The sequence below is a fragment of the Epargyreus clarus genome, unplaced genomic scaffold, assembly GCF_041222505.1.
Source record: "Epargyreus clarus isolate Ecla_fem2 unplaced genomic scaffold, WU_Ecla_fem_2.2 ptg000010l, whole genome shotgun sequence".
Lineage (NCBI taxonomy): Eukaryota > Metazoa > Arthropoda > Insecta > Lepidoptera > Hesperiidae > Epargyreus > Epargyreus clarus.
The window spans coordinates 4329947-4356115 of NW_027332218.1; the positions used below are offsets into that span (position 1 = coordinate 4329947).

At 34.9% G+C, this 26169-nt stretch overlaps 1 protein-coding gene across 1 annotated transcript in view; it reads right to left on the bottom strand.

The window, feature by feature from the left end:
- The window catches only part of Fbxl7 (F-box and leucine-rich repeat protein 7), an 86807-nt gene extending 72334 nt beyond the window's left edge, over window positions 1-14473 (bottom strand). Inside the window, exon 1 of the mRNA XM_073077130.1 lies at window positions 14105-14473. The gene's annotated coding sequence lies outside the window, so the exon portion shown is untranslated. The remainder of the gene's footprint in view (window positions 1-14104) is intronic.
- Between the last annotated feature and the right edge of the window lie 11696 nt (window positions 14474-26169).

Genomic DNA, 26169 nt, shown 5'->3' on the forward strand with positions numbered 1-26169 from the left:
GGTCGTTCTGAAATGTTTAGCTCCAACCATGGATGAAAGTGCATTGAATAGATGGGACTCGAACTGTCGACCTCTGTCTGTGGTGATTTTTAGTGGACATCCAAATCGGGCAAACCAACCAGACACAAGGGCGGATGCGCAGGTCTCAGCGGTAATGTTTTTGAGTGGGATAGCCTCAGGCCATCGCGTGAACCTGTCGATGACGGTGAGACAGTATGTGAAATCAGATGAAGGTGGTAGTGGACCGACGATGTCAAGGTGAATATGAGAGAACCTTGAAGTAGGGGTAATGATAGAGGAAAGAGGAGATGAGGTATGGCGGTAAACTTTACTGCGTTGGCAGTGTAGACATTCACGTGACCACTCTCTACAAGTTTTGCGAATCCCTGGCCAGACAAATCTTTGTGTTACCAGTCGCACTGTAGCTGCTGCTCCTGGGTGACTCAGACTGTGTAAGGAGTCAAAGACTTGTCGGCGAAAGCTAGGTGTTACGAATGGACGTGGTAATGTTGTTGAAGTGTCACAGTAAAGTGTTCGACGCGACTGGGGGATCTGCACCTTCTCAAGTCGCAAAGATGACCCATGTTGAAGCAGGTCTTGCAGTTCAGGGTCAGTTTCCTGAGATCGTGCAAGCTCCTCATAATCAATAGATGAGCCAATTTCCTCTACTCTGGATAGTGTATCGGCCACAACATTGTCACGACCTGGTATAAATTTAATGTTAGTCGTAAATTGGGAGATAAAGTCAAGGTATCGAAATTGTCTTGGTGAACATTTATCTCTATTTAAGGAAAATGCAAACGTCAAGGGTTTGTGATCGGTCGGGGTCACCAATATAGGATGTGTAGTGGTGTTGTTGGAAATGATACTCCGAAGCTATTTACACGACTCACTATATTATAGATTTATATATATACAATTAACAAACGAAAGTAAGCGAACAATAATGAAAGATTTAAATATAAAATATTAATTTTCGTATCTACCAATTGACATGACATCCTAACTGTCTTTTCTTATTTTTCCTCTCAAAAATTCGGTTTTCAATATCGAAATAGAAGGAGGTTTGTAGGTAACACTCTACAAATGGAAGTTTCCGTATAAAAATACTAGCTATGAATTGTATAAATAAAGTAACATGCTGAAAAATTAAGCAATACGAAATAATTTTCGAATATTAATGAGTTGCAGATAACATCACCCGTTTTATACCCGATTAAATCGGTAAATCCAAAACATGTCAGAAACTGTTAAAATTATAGAATATTAAGTTACGTCTGTAATAGAGACACCATAATAACTGATTATTAAGAGACATTCCTATTTATTTATGAATCATACAAAATGTGAAGAAATTAATTGTGATACAGTAAATTGGTGATATATTTAGAAAATGCTAAAACTGTGCAAGGAAGGACAATGTAATCACATACATTGTAATTTAAACGTGTGGATACCAACTGATTTACATATGAGGGACAATTTTAGTATTCAGGATTGGCAACACATCTGTGATCGGCGTCAGGTAGACCGTATTATATATAGAGTTTGTTCCAGAGGTCCATGTTGTGTAGTGACCACTTACCTTCAGGTAGATTGCATGCCCATCTACAACTTACAACTCATAAAAAAGGTTGCCAATTATATATTTTCTGTCATACTTGTATACCAAAATTTTGTTAATTAAAATGTCCCATATATTTATAATAGAGTATGGTATCCATAGCTATAACAAGCAATAACACAAGACAACAACCATAGTAGCGTGAGAACTCTGTGTGAAATTAAGTGCCAACCACGCGCCAGCATTTGTATACTAACTGTAAGCTCACATGGTCTGCATGATAATATACTTATTTTATATACTCCTACTAGCTGACCCGGCAAACGTGTTGCCATATAAATAAAAAAAATGTTAAGGGTGAACAACCCTTATCACTTACGGGTTTGAAAAATAGATAGAATATTTGAAACTGCGATGGTAGCGAAGTCTGTGGAATCCAATGTGAAACATTCCAAAATCAACAACTACTTACAAATTAAAAATTAATTAAAAAAACCTTTTCCCAAGGACTAAATTGTGAATCCGAACCATTCTCAAGTCCCCTTGAACACACACAACAAATTTCATCAAAATCAGTCCAGTCGTTTAGGACGAGTTCAGTGACATACATACGCACATAAGAAATACAATATATAAAGATTGGTTGAGTATTTTTGTTACGAAATAAACATACTCGAGCGGCACGGCGGACTGCGTTCCGAGCCGGCACACACGAGTTTCCGATTCGATTCTAGCTAGATATTTAAATAACGATTGTCTTTTGTTTTATGTTTAGATATCTGTGTCTTTTCACGTCTATATATGTGACTTACAGGGTTAATACCAGCAGCATTTACATTAGTAAACATGATGAATAACGGTCTGCAGCACGGATTGACGCATTTTAACCACTCTGGCCCATCAAGGCTTTCGGATTATATCCCCAGACAGACAGACATTAACGAGTCTATATATCATACCCTTATAAAAAAACAAGGTTTCTGTGAGACAAAATATGAGAGTATCCTAAATAAGTCGCCGGTAAAAGATACTTCATATGAAAAACCTGTATTTGTTAGATTTTACGTCAGAGACAACCACTGTTAAGTTCAACCCCTTATTTTTGGCGCTCTGAGCAAAGTTCCACATATTCCTAGATCCGAATCAAGATGGTCCTACGGGCGTTGTAAAGCAGGCTTACTTAACAAGTGGTACATGACATGCTATTAGTACGCCAACTTAAGAAAAGAATCGGAGATATTAAATTTGACGGATACCCAATGCCAGTAGGAGCCGCTAAAATCATCTAATTTTATTATATTTTTTAATAAAAAAATATTATTTCAAAATTCTGTATCCGCCTCAACATATCCAAATAATTCAATCAGACCTAAGCCTTTCTACTTTTCTTGCCAGCTTATCTTCCCTATCTCTCGCTGCGGCAAACCTTAAAAACATGGCATCGAGCCAGATAGATCTTTGATTAACAGTAACTTATCGTAGATACCATCAGATTCAAATACCAGACCCATGACTCAATAATCTATACAAATAAATAAAATTTATGTGTCTGTTTGTAATGTTAACATAGCCTTTTTCTTAATGCATACTCGTATGTACGGTACTTACAAGAAAAAACTATTTTTTGTATGTCTATCTGTTTGTTCCGGCGAATCCCCAAAACGGCTGGACCGATATTTACGGGACGTCACGTTAACTGCGTGTAGTTAAGTAATGTAAGTTAGACTGGTTTTATTTTAGAAAAAAAAAGGTTTCCGCGCAAACAATTAGAAATCACAAAATCTCCCGAGTTTTACAATTTTAAACATGGTTGGAACCGTGGGGTCGACTTAACACGAAGCGACGATAGTCTAATCATGTCTAATGGTATGAAGTGCCGCCTCTCGAGCCGGAGGTCGAGGATTCTAATCCAAGGGACGATGTCTACTAATCGTTACTAACTACGAACTACTAACCCCGTCTCACCTTGAAAGGAAATCCGCGCGAGAACAGTGGGTAATGGGTTGACGAAGACATACTATCAAAATTTAAATACCAGACTTATGAGTCAGTAACACTTAATATACACAACTTCCCACGCGTACAAATTGGTAACCAATACCCTATTTTAAGCCTCTTGTTTTTATTTTGGACGACATGATGCAACAGTAAGCAGTCAACCTATTTCTGCCCAACAACAGCAGTGTTAAGCGCTGATGTGTTCCGATTTGAATTTGAAGGGTGGTAAGGGAGTTATACTTATCTCAGGAATTCCAACATAGTCTTCAGGAGTAGCAACGCGTCTTTAACCAATCTCAGGTAGCAATGAAATCTTATCTAGGGTTGATTACAAATGTCCATGAGTCGCAGTAGCCACTTACTATCAGGTGGCCTGCATGCTCAGCTACTATATTGTAAAAAAGTATCCATACAGATTTGAAACGCTGACCATTCCAGGTTTGATTCCCGACCAAATAAAATATCATTCTACTTAAATTAAACGTATAATCCTAATAGTTTTAGAATACACTCTTACTACTTACACTCCTGTACTTAATAAGGTGGTTATATAATATGTTCATTTTTAAATTGGAACTACTATAGTAGAATGACGTACCATAGAACGAAATTGAGTCTATGAATCAAGAGAAGTTATATCAAATATATCAGTTATTAAATGGAATAGCTAAGGAACACGCACTCCATATGTTAAAAGATTGTGCGTTCCACATTAAGTTGATGTACCCATAACCTAAACTGGAACGTTCTATAAACATTCGACACACATTTCAAAATAAGGTTCTAAATTTAAAACTTTTAAAACATACCTATACATAGAAACTGAATAATGCAACTACAACATAATTATTAAATATTTACAATAAAAAAATTAAAACTTAACACTATTTAAAATGAAACTATTCAGTTTTGATGGTACTCGTATATACAGAGATATAGAAAAAGTATTTCCTATACAAAGTGTTGTTTTTTATAATAAAGTATGAAACGATGCAGTCTGATGGTCAGTTACCACACACTTCAAACCGGAAGACAGCAGCGCTTAACACGGATGTTATTAGGCAGAAAAAGATGTCGCGGTGGTGCCTACCGAGACAAAGCACAAACTCTACGTCTTCGATTTTGGTATTTATGGGGACTAAGTTAGTACACTTAACATTCGTTGTAAAACCATAACACAGCAGCACTGTGATATACCTAAAAATGGTGAACCATAGAGCCGCCTTAGTCACAATACAGCAACCTTTATACCTTTAAAAATTCGCAGAATAAAGACATTCCGTTTGACCGCTACTGCCTGAGACTATAATAAAAAACGAATAAAAACTTAGTTCTTTTATTAAGACAAGTGGCGGTTTCTTTTGCATGTATGAAATTTGACACCAATAAACAAGTCATTCAACTTCATACACAAAATAATAGACTCCTAAAATACAACTTAATAATAAGGTATATTTATTTCTTACCTACTTTAATTTCAAAAAGTTTACACACATATAGTCTGATTCATAATTAGGTGTCCAAAATGTAAACAAAGGTGTTCACCTATCAAGAAAATACGTTTCAAAAGGTAGTTTCTTACTTTTACAGATATTAAAGTAATACAGCAATAATAAAATAATACTCGAAATAAATTAAGATTAATTCACATTTTTTAATATTTATATTACCTCAATTTCGTTCCATACAGTAATAATAATAAAAAAAACAAGATTTATGGTTGAAAATTAAAATGTGATAATGGTAACACAATCGGAATCCGAAACATTTCTTGTGCCGTCATTTTTAAGTTTCGTAGCTGATGTTATTCATTCTCGTGATTGTGATCGAACTCGAATGTTTTGTCGTTTTCATAGCGCATTTGTTAAATTGTGCATAGTTGTTAAAGTTTTCATTTTTTGGTGAGTTTGTTAAAATTTTGTTTCTTGTTAATTTTGACAGTGACATTTCTTTGTTTACATTTTGGACACCTAATTATGAATCAGACGATAGGCTATTTTTAGCCTGTTTTTTATGATAATTGCAAATCGTTGTGTTATATTTCGAACAAGTTCATAAAGCGCGTTCTACATATTTCTTTCTTCGGGGTTTTAATAACTGGCTCGTGTGAACCATGCGTGAGTTCACGCACTAGAAGTTAAAATAAATAATATAAAATTCTTGTGTTTATCTTTCTTCATTATTGTTTTCTTACAAAATAAATTTGAAGCTATAATTTACATATGTATATATAAGAATTCAGTAGAATTTCAATTTCCAATTTGACCTACACTTTATGACTCTTAAGTTAAGAATAATTATGCTAATAAATGTAGGTACTGATAATGTGTATTATTATAATCGTTTTACAAAAATATTAATTGTTTTATTCAGAGACTGCAATACAGACTTTATTAATTTTATGTTCATCGTAAATTTAAATCAAAATAGCAGTTTTATTTTATATAAATGTTATGATTTAAAATATCTTAAGTGTTGTATTGAATGTAATGCTATGTTTTATTTTCCTGATTACATAAATACTTAATTTAATACTATTATATATATTTTATATATTTCTCAAAATAACATCTTAGATTCAAATCCAGTTTTCAAAATCACATACCACAAAGCTATCACAATATCGGCAAGGCTATAACCATAGATCCTCTGGTTTCCACCGGAGATAGATCGTGAACCGAACACGCATATCAGATGAACATCTAACATTGTACAAAGAATCGAATCCGCATCGTACGAGCTAGGGATGTATTGTGCAGAACCATACCCGAAACAGTGAGATCGGATCTGATATTCGATATTTATTTGTTTTTTGTATTGAGATACAAATACAAAAGTCTGTCTTTTTTTTGCTTACGAGGGGGAACCTTCAAAAGGTACCCTATTCCGTGGGAGCGGCACAGGATTATGTGCGATTTTTACCGCACTAAAACCCCCCCGGTCGCCGTCCTCGGCGCTGCGTAAAAGACTCCGGGATCTCCAACGGAACGCAGCCGGAGTCCACTTGGCGCGTTGTTCCGTCGAGCTTCGCCTAGGTGAGCTTGAAACTCACCACACCATCTGGTGTTCACGACGGTATGCGACCACACATACCGCCGTCCATCCCGGGGTTGCTGGCCGGGCGGTTCGAGCTCCCACTCTTGCCGTCCGCAACCCCGGAAGACCCCTTTTAGTCACCCCTTACGACAGGCAGCGGATACCGTAGCCCTATTCTGATCCCGGAACTACAGGGACCATGGTACAAATACCTGGCTTTATAATAATTACTAGTAGACTATTTATCTTCTTATTTAATCGACCTAATCTTGAAAATATATGGACTGATATGAATAGGATCTCCACATAAACATAGATTTAAACGGGAGTTACATAGACAACCTAACCGTAATGCCTTGGTAATTGCGATAAATTCCAGAACGAGAATAAGTCAGGAGATAAAGAGGGATTGCCTGTGAATTATAAATAATATACTCGTATTCCAATTTAATTCAAGTAACCTAATTTTGTTGAATTTATTAATTAAAACCTGTATTCGTAATAAATGGCCTCGCAGCACACGTACACAGACAGCATCGTGCATAATATGTACTCTATGTTTATGATTTCTTGTGTTAATTTGAAGGCGACAGAACCCTTTGTGGTTCGACACCCGAGGTATCACCACTAGACCTATTTCTACCTAAGTTTTGACGACCGTTACCTGTTTCTGTTCAATAACAGCAGTGTTAGGCGTTGCTGTGTTCCGATCTAAAAGGTATGTTAAGTGAAACCTACTTATGCGAGGCATTCCTACTTAGTCCTGCATCTGTGGTCATCCTTAGGAATGACACTGGGATTGATTACAGATGCCACTTACCACCACGTTGACTGTATGCTCATTTCCTTCGACTGTCTTATACAAAAAAATGAACGAGTATTTCAAAGAAATTCAGTTCTTTGAAATATCAAAATGGCATTACAAATTGTCACATTGTTTATTTCTAAGTCCATATCGAAATCGTATACCCTAATCTTCATATCGTCTGATATAACAGCGTCCCCAAGCCATCATCGATTCATTATCATATCCCTATCTAAATTTAGATCCGAAATCTCATATCCTCTACAACTCTACAGCAGATCGAACTTCGATCCGTTCCCACGAAATCGAGTCAATGGCGTGTTGCAAAATAATAGGCCAAGAAAACGATGAGATTTGGCACGCGAACTGATTTTTACAAACGATCTCCTTTAGGTTCGTATTATGGCCTTTTTTAGATTTGATCGTTTAGAACTGCATAAAATCCTGATAAGCTACCTCTCATTCAAAATCCAAAATATTTTTCAAAACAAAAACATATTTTGTCAATAAGGTAAGTATTAAAATATGAGTGCTAAATGAAATACTTATTTGAGAAAATGATAATAAATTACTACTCTTAATAATAATAATATAATGAAGTCCAAAAAATCACATATTTTTGTTCCTTTCAAGAATGATACGAGTAGAGTTTTGATCATTTTACTTATACAGTGTTATTCTGGTAGCACATTTGTTACAAAAGCCGTAGAGAATAAACAAGTTGGTCCTTCGAGCCAGATTTCACCAATGAATATGTTAATCCCTCAATTACGTGGGAATAAATCTTCAAGGTTGCGAAAAAGTCTTATTTATATCTTCCCTAGTTTACTGGCTATTAAGGTAGCAAGGGAAACTCGTAGAGAAATTATCACAAAGTAGGACGCACATAAACCATGTAGACTTCTGATGTTTAATATTATCTCTCAATTTAACTTGTTTTACTGCTGACGAGAAACGATTACCGAAGTAAACTAATGAGATATGCAATGCTAAGTACAATTGGTAGTAGAAAGTACTAATAAACTTATTTCTGTGAACATTCAATGCTTTCACGCTTAAAAGCATTTAATAATTATGAAAGTTTGTGCGAGTAGCGTTAAAATAATTTCTCTTATACTAGCTGACCCGGAAAACGTTGTGTTGCCATATAAATAAAAACATGTTAAGGGTGAACAATCCTTATCACTTAGGGATATTAAAAAATAGATAGTAGCTGATTCTCAGACCTACTGAATATGCATATAAAATTCGGTGAATATCAGTAAATCCGTTTCGGAGGAATATGGTAACTAACACTGTGACACGAGAATTTTATATATAAGATATAGCGTTAAAATATTTTATATCTTTACGTAATTGGTTATTAATTTATCTGCTAGCTTTGGCCAATAATTATGCTAGGTGAGATTCGACCCAGATGCACGTCTTTTTGGACGAACACAAACTGTTTTCTCAAGCCCTTTTCAATCATGTTGCGTAGATGACGGTTGGTTTACATCTAAGCGGCTGTCTTAGTACTCGAGTGACAACGTATTTATCGACTTCAGTTAGAATCCTTTCCATAGGGTCATAAATGTCCCTGAGCGACAGTGACGACTCACCATCAGATGGACTACAACCTCATTTTCGACTACAATGTGCTAAAAATCACATCATTTACACATAGGATATTTCTGTTCCTTGGTTCGTATAAAGCGATTTGCGTTCCCAGATTTTGGATTGGATTTTGGATTTGATGATCTATATTTCCTTAAAAGTTTGACCTAAATATTTTTTAAGCAGAAGGCATATCAGAATTTTAAATAAAAATATGTCGAAAAACAAATGAAGTGAAGACTTTTTCTAGGTTCTTACAAAACTATGTCATCGCTCTCAAAACGAGATTTTAGTGCTCTCGCTGGCCTTAGCCAAACTTATAGCTTATCGCACACTCGTCCACGGTGGAACACCTCAATATAGCATGACTTCTAATGTTTAACATTATCTCTCAATTAGCGATCTGACGTGATCTTGTTACAGATAGACTAATGAAGATTGTAACATCCAACTTTCACATTTCTATGGCATGTCGATGTGAAACCGCGAAGGATATGATAATTATAGATATTGAGTGCAAAGCTGACATGATATTATGGATTTAACGTTTTGTAAACTTTCATGCTTCGGGAGACATGGTAAACTGTCGGTTGTTATTGGACAGCGATCTTAATATTGTCCGGGAGTGTATAAAGAGATTGAAAATGTTATCAGTCATTTTGCCTCGTCTAGTGAGAAGTTTATTTTAAAGAACTCCGAAAGGAAAGAGCTTATCTATTCACCGTGTATATATTATTTTAATGGATTTCTATCTTTTTACATACTTTTATTTAAGTTGTCTTGTTAATTTGTTTGTAAGTGAGGGTCAAAGCTTGCAAATAAACTTAAAATCAGTTAACCTCCAATGATTGGGCTGAAATATTGCATATATTTTTGTTTTGGATGGCAATACATAGATTAGTGACATGCTTTTAAATCCGCAATAATGTGGACCAATTATGTGTTATGCACCTCCGTCCTCCATACAAAAATAAGAAATGAAATGAAATATATTTATTTTGTATAGGCCAACGGCGGCACTTACAAATTGTCAGTTACAATATTTTCTTAAACTACTACCGGATCGGAACGCGACCTCTACTGAGAAGATCCGGTAAGAAACTCAGTGGGTTTGTCTTTTTTAATTTTAAAAATAATTATTCTCTTTTTTTTTTTATTTTTTTTTTTTAAGTCTTTAAGACCCAAAAGAACCCTACTATTTGTTTAAGTACCCCTTTTAAAAGGTGGTAAATTTAGTATGCTTCAGCCGAGGTTCTATATGGATTTGATTATGTGTAGATGATGGGCGGCAGTACCCGCTTACCATGAGGTGGTCTACATACTTGTTTACTACTCAAATCTCATATCATCATCAACATCATCATCCATAACAACCCATTACTGTCCCACTTCTGGGCACGGATCTCCTCTCATAATGAGAAGGATTAGGCCGTAGTCCACCGCACCGGCCAAGTGCTTATTGGTAGACTTCACATACCTTTGGATTTTTTTTTTTTTTATAAATCTCTCAGGTATGCAGATTTCCTCACGATGTTTTCCTTCACCGTTTAGCAAGTCATAATTTATTTTTAATACGCACATAACTTTGTAAAATCAGAGGTGCGTGGGATTTGAACCTCGGACCCCTCGATCGAGAGGCCGAGATTCTTAACCACTAGGCTATCACTCATTTTTAAAATCAAAATCAAATGCAAATCTCATATATACACAAATATTGTGTGTGTTTGTTTGTGTGTGTATCGATTTGTTTAACAGTTACATAATACGACTACATATAAATCGATTCCGAGATTTAGTAGCCAACCTCAATTTTCCGAACCGCGCAGATATAATCAGTATAGTTACACGGACCTAAGTAATACGGCGAGCCCTTTCAAGGAATTGAGTAATTTATTGGTCAACTGTAGCTTAGTAACACTACTGTTGCCTTTTACGTACTATCACGAACTCTTTTATCAATACCGCGGCAAGATCTTAACAAAGTTTACATGATAGGATTCATCTACTTTGATTTTGTGAAATGACTGGAATTTTGTATTTTTTTTTTTTGTTTACGAGGGGGACCTTCAAAAGGTACCTGACGACGTGGGAGCGACGCCGGGTTATGTGGGATTTTTACCGCACTAAGACCCCCCAAGTGGCCATCTTCAGCGCTTGATGGAGAACTCCGGTATCTCCGGTGAACGCAACCGGAGTCCTCCGAGCACGATTCCCCTATCGGACTCTGCCCTGAGGGAGCGTGGGGCACATCCCTAACAAAATGTCATTATCATACAGTACTTATAATTAAAGCATACATATATGTATAGTCTGATTCATAATTAGGTATCCAAAATGTAAACAAAGACCTATCAAGAAAATATGTCTCAAATGGTAGTTTCTTATTTTTGTCGATATTAAAATAATACAACAATAATAAAATTATAATCTAAATAAATTAAGATTAATTCACATTTTCTAATATTTATATCACCTCAATTTCGTTACATACAGTAATAATAATAAAAACAAAGTTTATGGTAGAAAATTAAAATGTGATAATGGTAACACAATCGGAATCCAAAACATTTCTTGTGCCGTCATTTTTAAGTTTCGTAGCTGATATTTCATTTTCGTGATTGTGATCGAACTCGGAATGTTTTCTCGTTTACATAACGCGTTTGTTAAATTGTGCATATTTGTTAAATTTTCGTTTTTTGTTGAGTTTGTTAAAGTTTTTGGTTCTTGTTAATTTTGACAGTGACATTTCTTTGTTTACATTTTGGACACCTAATTATGAATCAGACTATAGTTAGTTTTACAATCAGAGACGTCCAGAGGGATATTAAAAAACGAGTATAGAAATTATGTGGTTTATCAGGGTAGGATCCAGCCATACTCTTCCTGTTCGGCTACAGTAGTAACATACTATTTTATAGCTAAAATGTTTGACAAAATTTTAAAATGTCCAACTTTTATGTCGACAAAAATTGCTTAAGACATAATATTCATTACTGACACAGACATTTAGCTCTACCAGATCTTTTTAAAGCACAAAAATCGGATTGATATCCGAAAAGGAGAAATTTGTGACATTAATCTCACAGTTGAATTTTCTTTACATTATTTTAATTACTTAATTAAAGTAATTCTCTAAATTGGCAAAAACTCTCGCGATTATAGCTCTTTGATTTATTCCCGAGCGATCGCATGAACAACGGCTACTGTATTGGAATTCACTTCACGCAATTATGGTCTTTATGTCATTAAAATTATGGCCATTTTGCTGTACACCACTCTCGACTACTGTGCTTCCCTTGCACGCCATTTTGAAGTATTAGATATCAAATACCTGTTCGTTTAAACATAAGCCTTAAGAGTTGGCTTCCGAAGTTTCGTTGGGATTTGGACAATTAATAAGGAAGTATGGAAGCACGTGTTTTTAACCTACAAAGCGTTTAAATTAAACCTGTTTCTGTTGGTATTGTAAGGAATTAATATTATATTAAAATTGTTATATTTAAATCGATGCCTTTATCTATACAATACAGAAACTATTTAATCAACAAAAGTACATAAAAATTACTAATATCACAATTTTATTTTTCTTTTTAGGAGAATTCTTTTGTATATTTTTCTTCTTAATTAATTTGTTTCTTTATTTTATTTGTATCAATTTATTTACGTATTTATTGCTTACACATTTCTTAGATAGTTCCATTATCTTTTTACTTTCTATCAGATAACTTGAAGGCATTCTGATTGAAGTAGATATAAAAGGAATAAGAAATAATTTGTCTTTTTTGTAAATATCACTTTATAGTTAGAATATAAAAGTGTGGTCGATAGTCGTGGTGTTGTAAAATATATATTGATTTAAAAACAAATCATTTCCAAAACATAAAAAAGAAAAGACTTCATAAACATTCTATCAGCAGATTTAAACAATGAAACACTCCTAAAACAGCTGTTATTTATTCTAAACAAAAACATTAGAAAAAATAGTCAATGTTATTCGTATTCATAGCCATTTCCAACCATAAATTGTTATCCTCATAGCCAATAAAATACAGTAGATATGTTAAGGTGCGGTAAATGTAATATATTTCATATTTATAAGCTGATTCTGAGGGCTATAAAATTCTAATGCATTTGTTATTGAGAATCCCGCGTAGTGTTACCAATGTTCTTAAATATAAGGTGGAAACTTTATACGGTATAATAAAAACAATGATAGTCCACTGGTAGTAATGTTCTACACAGGGGGTCCAAGGGAATCCCAATCTCCTTTCTGATTTTTGTATTAGCTTCCTTCGTAATAGACCTAGCGTATTAGTTTCTATCCCCATTAAGCGTATCAGACACGAAACGGTTCAGACAAAATCTTATCTTTCTATGCAATATTTTGACAGACACGGCCGCTGTCTGTGCGGTCATGGTACGGCAAATTTCTTTGAAAGGAGATATAAATCCAACTGTGGAATAAATGTATTGAATGATGTGGTTGCATGTTTTTTCTTGGAAATATTAAAAAGAGCTTCACTTACTTAAGGATTGTTACAAAAATAACAAAAGAACTTTACAATATGTTTAGTAGGTATCTGTTAGTAGTTGAAAATATATCACTACCGATTTGCCTATAATGTGATAAGTCATTTATGTGTTATATCAAGAAACTGGCAACTGTCGCATGACAGTTAGCAAGCAGAACCTAATTTAAAACACTTTGTCTTAAAGTTCACATAACATAAAACCGTTTTAATTTACTAAATAGCTATTTTTGATACATATAACGATCTTAACTTGATTACTTTTTGTGATGTGGACTGCAAACCAGCTACGGTACACCTAGCTAGTAAGAAGTTACTGGCGTGAATATTTATAATTAACCCAAGATAGGATTGGAGCCCTATCTGAACTCAGCTACTGCAGTGCTAATCTTGAACATTAGGTTAGAAAGCTTTTTAAGTCTCTCTTGCCACACCTTTCAAACGAGAACACAGCGTTAAACACTGCTGTTATAAGGCAGAAATAGGTGTGGCGGTGATTCCTCTGTACCGAAGGAAGGTTTCTACCACCACCAGCTATTTCCATTAAGTTTCCTAGAGATTCCAGTCACAACTTACCTATTTGCAGCTCCACTTTTTCCTAACAGACTTGACGTAGAAAATGTTTTTCCACATTTTCACACCAGCTGGACAATTTCCATGGCAAACACTTCACAGCACTCCACTTGGTGACACACACAACTAAAACCGAAACTATTTCCACCACGTTTCGTAACGCGACACTGTTTTCCACTTGGCACTGGTTTTCGAACGACTTTTTAAAGGAACTTTCAACTGTTTTGGAGATTTAGGCTTACCGCAGTGTTTTTGAGTTAAAGGGTCACAATAAAGCGTATGATGACCCTAAAAGTTGCCTTACAACTGAGTGTTGAATGCAAAACGCACGGTTTCTCCTGCGCTAGCGCGTTCGGTATGCGCGTCTGGTTGTGTGCGTGTGTGTCTGTATGTGTCACGCACACAGGCTTGCGCGCAGGCTGCACGGTTTTTGTCGATGTCCACGGGGCAAGTAACCTCAGTGGCGTAGCGCTGTAGCTCGCTTTAAGCTCTCACTTTGTCGCAGTTTATGTAACAGGTTTAATTCATCATGTCTACTCGTTTTCTATTTTAAAGCTAGTTTCATTATCTTTGTAAAAGTTTCCAAAGTTCACATATTGTTCTTTCCTTTATTAAAATCATATACTTTATTTATTCTGGATGTCGCAGATCTTTTTGTAAAAATTGTACTTATTTAGTTTATTGATAAAAATATTTTAAAGTTGCAACGCTATTACATTCAAATGAAGTTTTTCTGAAAGCTGCTGGTCGATGTCCCGCTAGCGAGACTCAAGCTCCGGTAGCCCGTCCCTTTCTCTTATCCACTTCAATATACTTTAAAGTGAGACGGATATACATCTTACACTCCGATACAAAATTGCAGAACTTGAAGTGGCTTTACTTCGGAATTATTAACGATCAGAATTACGGTCGTGTAGGTACAATCCAACTGATTTGGGAAGGTGGTTTAAATGATGATTTTGTTTTAGAAAAATGTACAATTTTTGTAGGTGGGTTGGCGATGTTACCGTATCGTTTGTTATATAGGAATAGTAGGCTGATTGGATGTCGTATAACACTGCTAATTAATTTCTATCAATCATGGTGTTTCGTGTTTTTCATAATTTAATGTTTAGTCCGTTATTGGACAAGCTTGTCGGCGCTTTGACATATACCGTTATCTTTTATTAGTATTTAAACACACAAATAAAGAATCACGATATTAGGTTATTTGGAATAATAAAGATTCCGTTCACCTTTTATACAAATAAATTAATGTTATACAAAGATATTTTAATTTCAATATAATAACATAGATATTAATATTCCAAAATGTTTCCCTTTTTTTTTCAATTTAAATTAACATTTTTATAAGTTTTGTTGTTATCTATTCTTGCATATTTATTGTTTTTTTTTTTATTTATTTAAGAAACCATAAATTATTAATTACCAGATACTAATGTATCCATACTAAAAAGTCATTTTGCTTACGTATAATCAAATCATAAGTGACCATTTCAGAGTGGTCAGTTTATATAATAGCAGACGGCCCTCAAATATGAGCCTGCCTCACGTAAACCTTGTAATTTGTTAAACCGATTATTTAAATAAAACACTTGCGTAACATCTAACTGTTTACATTTTTTCTACCTAACGAGGCATTACATTATGGTTCACTAAGTTATGTATCAACTATCAGAGTATTTAATGACCATGTCTAAGTGTGTGAAGATATCTTACATACAGGCAATATGTTTGGAAACAGTAATATCGAATGGTGAAAGGCTTAATGGTATTTTGGTTTTTAGATAAACTCAGAAAAATCTTATAAGAAAGCTTTAAGTGCAGAGGCACCTTCGTATTTGTGTTTGCTTGATTAGTGATGTAGTTTTTTTTTTTATAATATTGGAATAGCAGACGAGCATGCAGTCCACCTAATGGTAAGTGGCTACTGCCGCTCATGGACATATGTAATTAACCCCAGATAGAACTAGATATTCCTACCGGAGGTCGGTCACAGATGCGCCGCTACCCCTGAGGACTAAGCTGGAACGCCTTGGAAAAGTCTGTCTTCCTTACCACACCCTTCAAACCGGAACACAGCAGCGCTACACTGCTGTTATTAGGTAGAAATAGGTGTGGCGGTGGTGCCGCCGGAGTCAAACCACAAAGGGTTCTACCACCTTCAAAAATAGTGCTAGTAGTAGTGGTAGTGCTGGTATGTTCTAGGTTAAATGGTAAAGAGTAACAGACAAACAAGTTTTATAACTTGTTTGTCATCTATTTGATTTAAATATTGCGTAAGCATTAAAACGGTACACATTTTAAGGGAATTGATTCAATTAACATAATACTTAAATGACCCCTCATGCTCTGACTGAACTGTGTCGACCTCCATAACTGGGAAAGACTCTACCAGATGCTCAGATACAGACTGGCGAAATAAGGCAGAAATTAATAAAGAACCCATTCGTTTTTTTTTAAATTCAAATGTGAGATCTCTGACAAGGCTTCATCACCAATATCCAACCCACGACAGCTGACAGTGACACGTTCTCCGATGCACGGTAGCCCGGATAAACCGCCACTAGCGGTCACTCTTCCAACTCCTGGCCAACGTAACTTACCCAGATTAGTTACGATCTGCGCACGATTTGATGACCCGTATGGCAGAGCGGTTACCATATCGATCTGAAATACAGTAGGTACCTAACTCGAACCCGGGCAAATTTAATTTAAAAAATTAACAGATTCTAATGAATTTAGATTTCCATTCAGAGTCTGGGCGTTTGTGTACACGTGTTTCACTGTGTCCAATTGTCCATGACACAAGAAAATCCTGTTGTGAGTCTTCTAGAGTCGAAAGGACAATTAGAGATATGCTTACATTAAATTCAAAGTTAAACCTAATAAAAAAAATCTTAAATTGGAATCTCTGTTTAGTCTCTGTCTGCTGTCTCCTACATTTTTTTACCAAGTGTCCATAAACTCAGAGTAAAATTTCGACTTTTAACACATAAACATAAATATGACATTACCAACTTCAAATTTTGGGTACATACCAAATCGGTCAATCTCTCATCGCGGCCATTAATTCCGAACATTTAAACCTACAGTTTGTTTTAACATTATTACGCATAATTTTCGCATTATCTCTAATTTTATTTTTACAAATAACATAATTTCCGACGGTACGTGAGCAGCGAGTTAAACTTTCGTTGAATAATAAAACGGTATGGTAGAGACATTCCTGCGTAGAGTCATCTCTGTCTTTAGTAGGGATTGGGTAGTGTTAGAGCGAGATGGAAGGCGAAGGAAGTACGCTCTTATCGTTCATTCCAAGAATAACTTTCCCATAGATTGTGTTGGTAGATGGGTTATACGTTTGGAATGCAAAAAGTATGTCGCGCTAATCCCGACTGGTTCGTCATAAATACCGGACTACTTTGGGTGGTTATTGTTGCAAGTCGACTTTATTATCTGTGACGGATTTGTAATTTGATTTTGTTGACGTTATACGAGTAAGTAGTTTCAAGGCGGTGGGAGATAGGGGTTTTTAGTATGCGCACATACCATCATAATATAATCAGTTAATATTAACTCTTAATACGTAAGGAGTCATATATGTTATGGATAGATGGAACATTAGATATATTTAAATAAAATAAATTTGTGGTAAATTTAATTTTTTTATTTTATTTTTATATGAGATTCAAAACATTGTACAAAAAGTCATTTGCATGTATGTTTAAACAAATTATAAATTAAAAGCTCTATCTTTTTTTTTTTACGTACTGAACCCCTCATATTTAACACCGACTCGCACTTGGCCGGTGTTAAATGATGTTAAAAACCTTATTGCTTCTCTCTTATACGGCTGTAGTTATCCAGAGTTCATAATTACACGCTTTATAGCAAATATTTAAACAAAAGAAAACTAATAAAAAGGTTTAGATGTTACTTCATCCACACATTATTTAGTCTTTAGAACCTGTTAACGATTCTCCGCATTAAAATTCGCTGTCCGTAAAGCTTTAATTTCTTTGGTAATTAAATACAAGAAATTACGCGCGAGTTTAAAAATTTGAAAACACCGATATTTTTTATATGAAAACATTACAAATAATTGGTCAAGTGCGTGTCGAACTGGCACACGGAGGGTTCTGTACCACGAAAGCTATTTTTAAGCTATTTTTTTAGTATTTATTATTTTTATATTTAGTATTTACTATCATAGCGACTATAGAAGTTAGTAAAAACGCCGAAAAATAGCTGTTTGGTGTATTGTGAACACCATATTTTCAAGCTTTTTTATTTTGAGTATTTGTTGATATAACAGCCACCATTATAGATACTCTGTAATTTTCAAATCTACCGTAATAGATACGGTTCAAAAGATTGCCTTGTGACGGACGGACAGACAGCGCAGACTTAGTAATAGGGTTCCATGTCCACCCTTTAGGTACGGAACCCTAACAAAAAATGAATGGGCGAGCTGTCACACCAATCAACGTATTTATTTACCATAAAGCCGATCCGTTTCGAGTTTATCGACCACTTAGCGCTTATTTTGAAGTGGCGCAAACGGCCATAAAAATTGCAAAGCACCTTCGCCAAAGAACATCCGACGGAGCCAGCCTTCTTGGTATCATTAATACTTACATGTTGCGGATATTACACGATGCGAACACGACGCCACGACACAATCTTTTTTAGCTAGTTTTTACATTGCTTTTTCTGCATTTTCTATTGAAGTAAATGGAGATATTTTGTAAGATTAGCAGCAAACGAGTGAGTTTACTTCATGGTAACGCAGCATGGTAAACTACTGCTTGTGTTTTTTGTAATCAACACCATATATGATAGGAGTTCTGTGCTTGCCCCATCTGATAGTAGGGCCGCCTTCCATGGGTAACGCTAATCAAACTCAAAAAAGATTGGAGTCCTATTTGAGGTCGGCTATAGATGCATGTTCTTGAAAACTAAATGGGCTCCCCAGTGTCCCAACGCTTAAGTGTCATCACTATGAAACCAATAAAGTTCTTTCGATCCTACAATTTTGAATTGAATTTTAAAAGAATCTACAAAACCCTGTTTATATTATACGACCAAGTACCATACCACAAAAAAAGATCAACTCATCAGATCGTCACGCTCCCGTCCCGTCGTGACTGAAGGAAACTTTGATCAGACGGCAACTACGTGACGTCATGCTCCGGGCCCGGATTCAATCATTAACCTAATTAAAACATTCCCTTGCCCGATTATCTCTTTACCGAAATAGCAATACGTATCTTCTTACAGATAACTGCCGCTATATATTTAAATTCAATTAGTTTTTAGATTTTATCTAACACTAGTTTGTGAGCGCGGCTTCGTGTAGCTTCGAGTGATAGCCTGAAATCATTGTTACAATTTTTCAGTATCTACATTTTTATACGATTTTTTATGTTCACTGACTGTAAATTTATATGGACGGTACAACAACAAGTGTAACTATAAATGAAAAAACGTTAATATTTAAAGCCTATGCATATCTATGGTCAAGAAACGTAAGTTTTTTGACATTTTTCGCTTTACCTATCTAATAAACCACAGTAAGTAGACACTTTAAACTTTCACAATATATGTCTTTTACAGCTAAGATAACACACGCTAAAAATTTTAAAGAAAGTGGTACGGAACCATCCATTTGTGAGTTTAACTCACACTTGGCCAATTAAGTAATAGTGATATGTCACACCCTTAAAAGTAACTAAAAGTATTCATTGCTATGGCTACCTACAATCAATTAAAACTGAAAAGGACTCTTACCAGATGCCGATCATAGAGGGAATGCTACAAGACTTACCCGCAATCATCAGTATTGAATTCTCGAGTAAATTACAACATTACAATTAATTGCCTTGCTCTCATTACGTAGGTAAGTATATAAAAGAACATGTATATCTATCTCATTTCACATACATTTTTTATGATAGGATAATTATTATTAGGAAATTATTTCTAACGAAATTTCTAAAAAAATAATGAAGTTAAATATCAAAAATTTCAAACAAATTAACACTGTAAATTCATTTATATGTATATGCTTCTTATACATGCTTAAGTTACAATTACTATTAAGTAACACATAAAAATACTTACTTAAAATATATCTCTTCATCTGGCGTGGCGTGTTCTATGGCGTGGAAAGGACTGGATCTGTTTAGATAGAATTTACATGTGAGATTTTAAAGTCAGTAAATTTCATTGCGTATTTTTATCCTGTGAAATATAAAAAGGATTCAAAGTGTGAATAAAAACGTGCACGTAATGAGAATGTAAATAGAGAGTTATTACAAAAACAAAATACGTGTCAAAGATTCCACTCCCACAATTTAGACACTTCCATAATATGTTATATAACATAACACATAATAATAGCTATCAAGCCGTTTGAGCTGAAGTGTGTGCCAAATAACATACTTTAAAGTTTGCCCACACAATGTGGGAATCAGAAATTCGAAAGCCAGGCACATACCTCTCATTTTTAGAAGTCATTCGTATTAGAAATGATCACTCACTTTGACAGTGAAGACAAACATCCTCAGGAAACCTGAGAGTTCTTTAACAAAGTCAAAAAGTAAAAAGGTTTTTGAAATGTACGCAATTCGCATTTAACCCTATGGTTAACTATCTCTATTGGTACCATTACCAGCATAGGCCCTAAACTCCCTCACTTTGAGGGGAGTCACGCCCAGCAGTGGACAATCATAGGCAGCTGATAGATGAACCAAGTTATATTCCCACCCAGGAGCATATAAAACATGGACAGACAAACGTTACATTATTCATATATAGAATGGAAACATTAAGATTCAATTAGTTATAGAGATTTTATCTAAAATTGCTCGCTACGCTATTTGTTTCGTTCCACTCCGAGTTGTATGTAAATTTGTGGCTTCTGACTAATTGTGGTTCTTTTGCGTTTTTGTTACGTAACAACTGGTTTTAGAGGTAGCTGACGACTCTATGCAATGGGAATAACAAGCGTGCATTCTAGTATTAGTCACCGACATAAATTGACACTTTTTTACGCAATGGAAATAGTAAAAAATGTAGTTTACCTGATTTAAGTTTATTGTCCCTCGCAACTAACTTTATATTCAATTAAAATCGCTCCTAAAGCCATTGATTTTACAAGACGATTACACTTAAGTCTGCCCATTACTTTCTATCACTTCCTATATTTTAGTCCTCATAAATAGCAACACATTTTGATCAGCTCTCTGCTAATACTACGACAAAAGAGGCAATGTCGGCAGAAAAAGTTGACTATTCTGTCTCACCATGCGAACTGAAGCTCAGGTCATCTCTCTCCCCTTATCTATCAATATAAAAAGTGACAATACGTGAAAGAAAAACATGACTAAATACATATTAACATTATCTTCTGTCTTTCTGTAATAGCTACAACACAAATCGCTGTGAAACAACAAATTTGCACGCATGTGCGTTATCTTAGAGGAAATGGTTTGCCCTCTGTCGATGCACTAGAGCCCGTTAAGGCATCGCCGGCATTCTTACAGCTACTCATCACTACTACAATGTTGTAGAACAATTTATTATTATCACTTTCTCGATACTAGAACTGATAAGCAGTTCTATCAAAAACATGACAACTAATTCTCTACTCTGGTATATATAACTCTTATTGATCATGTACTATAAATCTCATTGAACGTTATAGAGATTCATGAAGCAACTTCTTCATCTATAGTTACGTACGACCCTCGGAACCTTGGCTAGGTGGCTACATTTTGTTTCATCATCATCATCAACCCATTATTGTCCCACTGCTGGGCACGGGTCTCCTCTCAGAATGAGAAGGATTAGGCCATAGTCCACCGCGCTGGCCAAGTGCGTATTGGTAGACTTCACACACCTTGAGATTTTTTTTAATAAATCTCTCAGGTATGCAGTTTTCCTCACAAATGTTTTCCTTCGATCGATTTCCTCGGACCCCTCGATCACGAGGCCGAGTTTCTTAACCACTAGGCTATCACTACCACATTTTGATTAGTTCTTAGATATCTCTCATAACATTATAAATCTTAGATTTCTGTGGTACGTTCCCTTACACTGTGAATAGTTTTTTTTTTATATCTTCCACTACTTTTACCAAACCATTACCAAAACACAACAGCGGTAAACACTTTTGGTATAAGACAGAAATAGAGTCAAACCACAAAAAGTTTAACCACCTTAAAAACCACTTGAAACTATTAAAATATATCATTACTAACTATTTTTAATACGCTTTTATTAGCTTGGTTGTATGTATGTATGTACGTAACAGAGTAACGGAATCTGTGAATCCGATTTCTATCCACTTTGAACTTTGGGCGCTTTTCGAACCTGATAAATGGAGCACCCCACACTTTTTTCACAATTATACTATTTACTGTTCCTTAATTAATTCTTAGATTGAAAATTATTTTCTACTTTTTAGTTGATTTTATCATAAAGCGTGTTTTTTAGATATTTGAACTATTTTTTTTAAACTATATCTAAAAAATATTTTGTATAATATTTCTATGAACAAATATGTAAGAATATTAAAAAAGTAAAAACTCTTACTACAATGTTACAATGATAAAGGCCTGACATAATCTCTTTTTTATTCAACTGCCTCGCCAAAATTAATGTACAGATTAATATTATATTTTATGACAAACGGCTCAGATAGGTGTGAATACTTTGTAACCTTCATGTAACTTAGGATGGGTTGCATCATGTAACTTTAACATTTACAAAAGCCTAAAAAATCGTCTAATCCACGGTTAAAAAAATAATTAGTTGCACCATTTTACTTGAGGTTGAAATTACGTCATAACTAACACTTTACTGTGACTGCTAATTTTGATCGGTTATAGTTATTGTATTTGTCAACTTCCGTATTTTTTTTAAATATAGGAGTAGCAGACGAGCATACAGTCCACCTGATGGTAAGTGGCTACTGCCGCCCATGGACATCTGTAATCAACCCCAGATAGGATTAGATATTCCTACCTGAGGTCGGCCATAGATGTGCCGCTGCCCCTGAGGACTAAGCTCTCCCTTACCACACCCTTAAAACCGAAACACAGCAGCGCCTAACACCGCTGTTATCAGGTAGAAATAGGTGTGGCGGTGGTACCGCTGGCGTCGAACCACAAAGGGTTCTACCACCTTCATATTGTATATTCCGTATATATCAACGTCGACTAAAACTTGTGGTGACAGCGACAAATTAAATTATGACAAATAAATTAAAACAACACAGAATGGTTATATTCCATCGTTAACGTCAAAGTTTTTTCAAATTTATATTGAACTTTAACGAAAACTTTGAACAGGCTCGATGCAACCCACCCTTGGAGTAGCGCTTTAAAGATCATTGTTTACGGTGACCATACGCGCAACATTGTTAACTAAAACTTGTCTATTAGCATCTGATTTATACAAGTATCTGTTACGTACATTTACATGCTCGAATAAACACAGGTATATTCATATATCTTAATAAAACTGTAAGAGATACTGACACCACGTCGTAAATAATTAATTTACAAGCATAACATTTTACAGGAGCGCATATAATCTTAATGAGTGCTAAGAAAGGATTTTTAGAAAATATGACCCAAAGGGACTGAATTGTGAAAAAAAACTTGGTAATAAATAAAAATAGGCGACCCTTTTCATCTCCAATGGATTTTTTAAAATCAAGGTTTATAAGGGGAGTTCAAGTAAACAGAATATTTCAGGAGAAAAATATGTTAAGATTCTTTAGGATAATTTTTAAAACATTTAATATTTATACTTTAATACAAATTAAACACTTAATTAGATGGTTATACTCTTCCTACCTTTGATATATAGTCAATCTCAAGAAATCCAATCTTTTAATAGAAGCCTTATAAGTGTATTATATTATAGTGTAGTAGGTACATCGACAATTTTAGAATTAACCTATCAGTGCAAAAAGTGTCATGACGGGCAATAAATGGCTTTACCAAAAACAACGACAAAAAGATAAATAAAAAATTGCACACACTTATCGAGAAGCAAATATTATAAAATTTTAAAATTATATTTGCTTCACAGTCTTGTCATATTTCAACTGATTTACAAAAACTTTAACATTGACTTATAGAAATATACACACACGCCTAAAACCGGTGAGTATACAAACATGAAATTTTGTACAGTACCCGTAGTATTTGTTTTTACGTTTTTACAAAAATCAGTTCTGATACAGTCTACTAGGGGCGCTGATAGGAAATGTGTGGGCAAATACGTAAACAAATACAAAAACAGACATTTTTTAAAAACGTAAACACTCGATGACGCAGATGTGCTCACCTGCGTCATCTAAGAAACTTAAACTAAAAGGGAGTTTTTAAAAATGCATCCCCAACGAGGCCAAATCTCTAAATCTTTAATATCACAAAAGCTTTTTGTCTGTATGTCCATTATTTCTATTTTTTATTTTTTTTAGTATTAAATATTCAAATAAGTAAGTTTTTACCGTAAATTAATTTACTACATTGATTATAACTTTTACTGATTAGCTTTTTTCGGCCTTAAAAACAAGAACTTGGGTAATAACAAGGTTAAAATGCTAAGTATTTATTGTATTCTGTTTTGCAGTTATATATTATAGACATATAGTAGAGAAGCTACTAACAAAACAATTTATCAACAAAGATAATGAAAGGCTTTGCATTGTAGGCTGCTTTAAAAACCAAAGTACGGCTCCCGGCGCAGTTGAGATAAAAATTCCATTTGGACAGCTGCAATTCATTTCACCAAAGGAATCGCGTGCTACTTAACAAAAGGCAATAAAAACGAACGAGGTTCGATCGACCTAGTCGGCTTTGCGCTAAGCCTTATGTATTGAGGATGGTTTGTGGCGCGTTGATGTCTTTTATATGGAGCGAAGCAGATACGCTTTCCCACGCGTACAATAGCATCTAATCTAGATTTTCTAGGCCTTTAATAGGCTTTTTATTCAGCTGACGCCGCCTACTATATTTAGGGATGATATACCTATTTACTAGGAGGTTGGGTAGTTGTTTATTCGTTAGTTACCGATATAAAAAATCAAAAATATTTGTAAATTGTAACTAATTTAAGAATCTTCTTCTCTCTAAGGATTGCGCTTTAACACTTTAAAAAAAGTCGCAGAAATCTGCCATTACTGATTCCTTGCCAATTATGCAAAGGAAAATAATAAATAATATGATAATAAATAATAAATGCGTTTTCATAATTTTTCACATATTTTTGACATGACACATAATAAGGATTTTTAACAAGTACATTTCTGCACATTGTCATCATTAAATGGTACATAATTTAACGTACCATACATTTAATTACGAATAATCTCAAAACATAAAGTACGTGTTCAAAATTCAACCTTACCAACATACACTCACACTTTATAAGTGCCTCAACATTACCTACACAAAATTCATACCACTTTACAAGTGCCTCAACATTACCTACCCAAAATTCATACCACGTTACAAGTGCCTCAACATTACCCACCCAAAATTCATACCGCTTTATAAGTGCCTCAACATTACCTACCCAAAATTCATACCACTTTATAAATGCCTCAACATTAGCTACCCAAAATTCATACCACTTTACAAGTGCCTCAAAATTACCTACTCAAAATTCATACCACCATATAAGTACCTGAACATTACCTACCCTAAATTCATACCACTTTATGAGTGCCTCAACATTACCTACCCAAAATTCATACCACTTCATAAGTGCCCCAACTTTACCTACCCAAAATTCATATCACTTTATAAGTGTCTCAACATTACCTATCCAAAATTCATACTTAACAAATACATACTTACCACAGAATTATATTCTTCAGCATTACACACTTAGTGAATTCATCTAGGATCTGTCTAGTTACCGCCCAATGGCCTATCCAATCAAAAAGCCGCTCACCAACAGATCCATTGTTTCGCGTTGAGATGTGAACAATAGTAATTATTTGAATGTTCCCGCCTGTAATTTCGCCGTAATGCATTTTCATC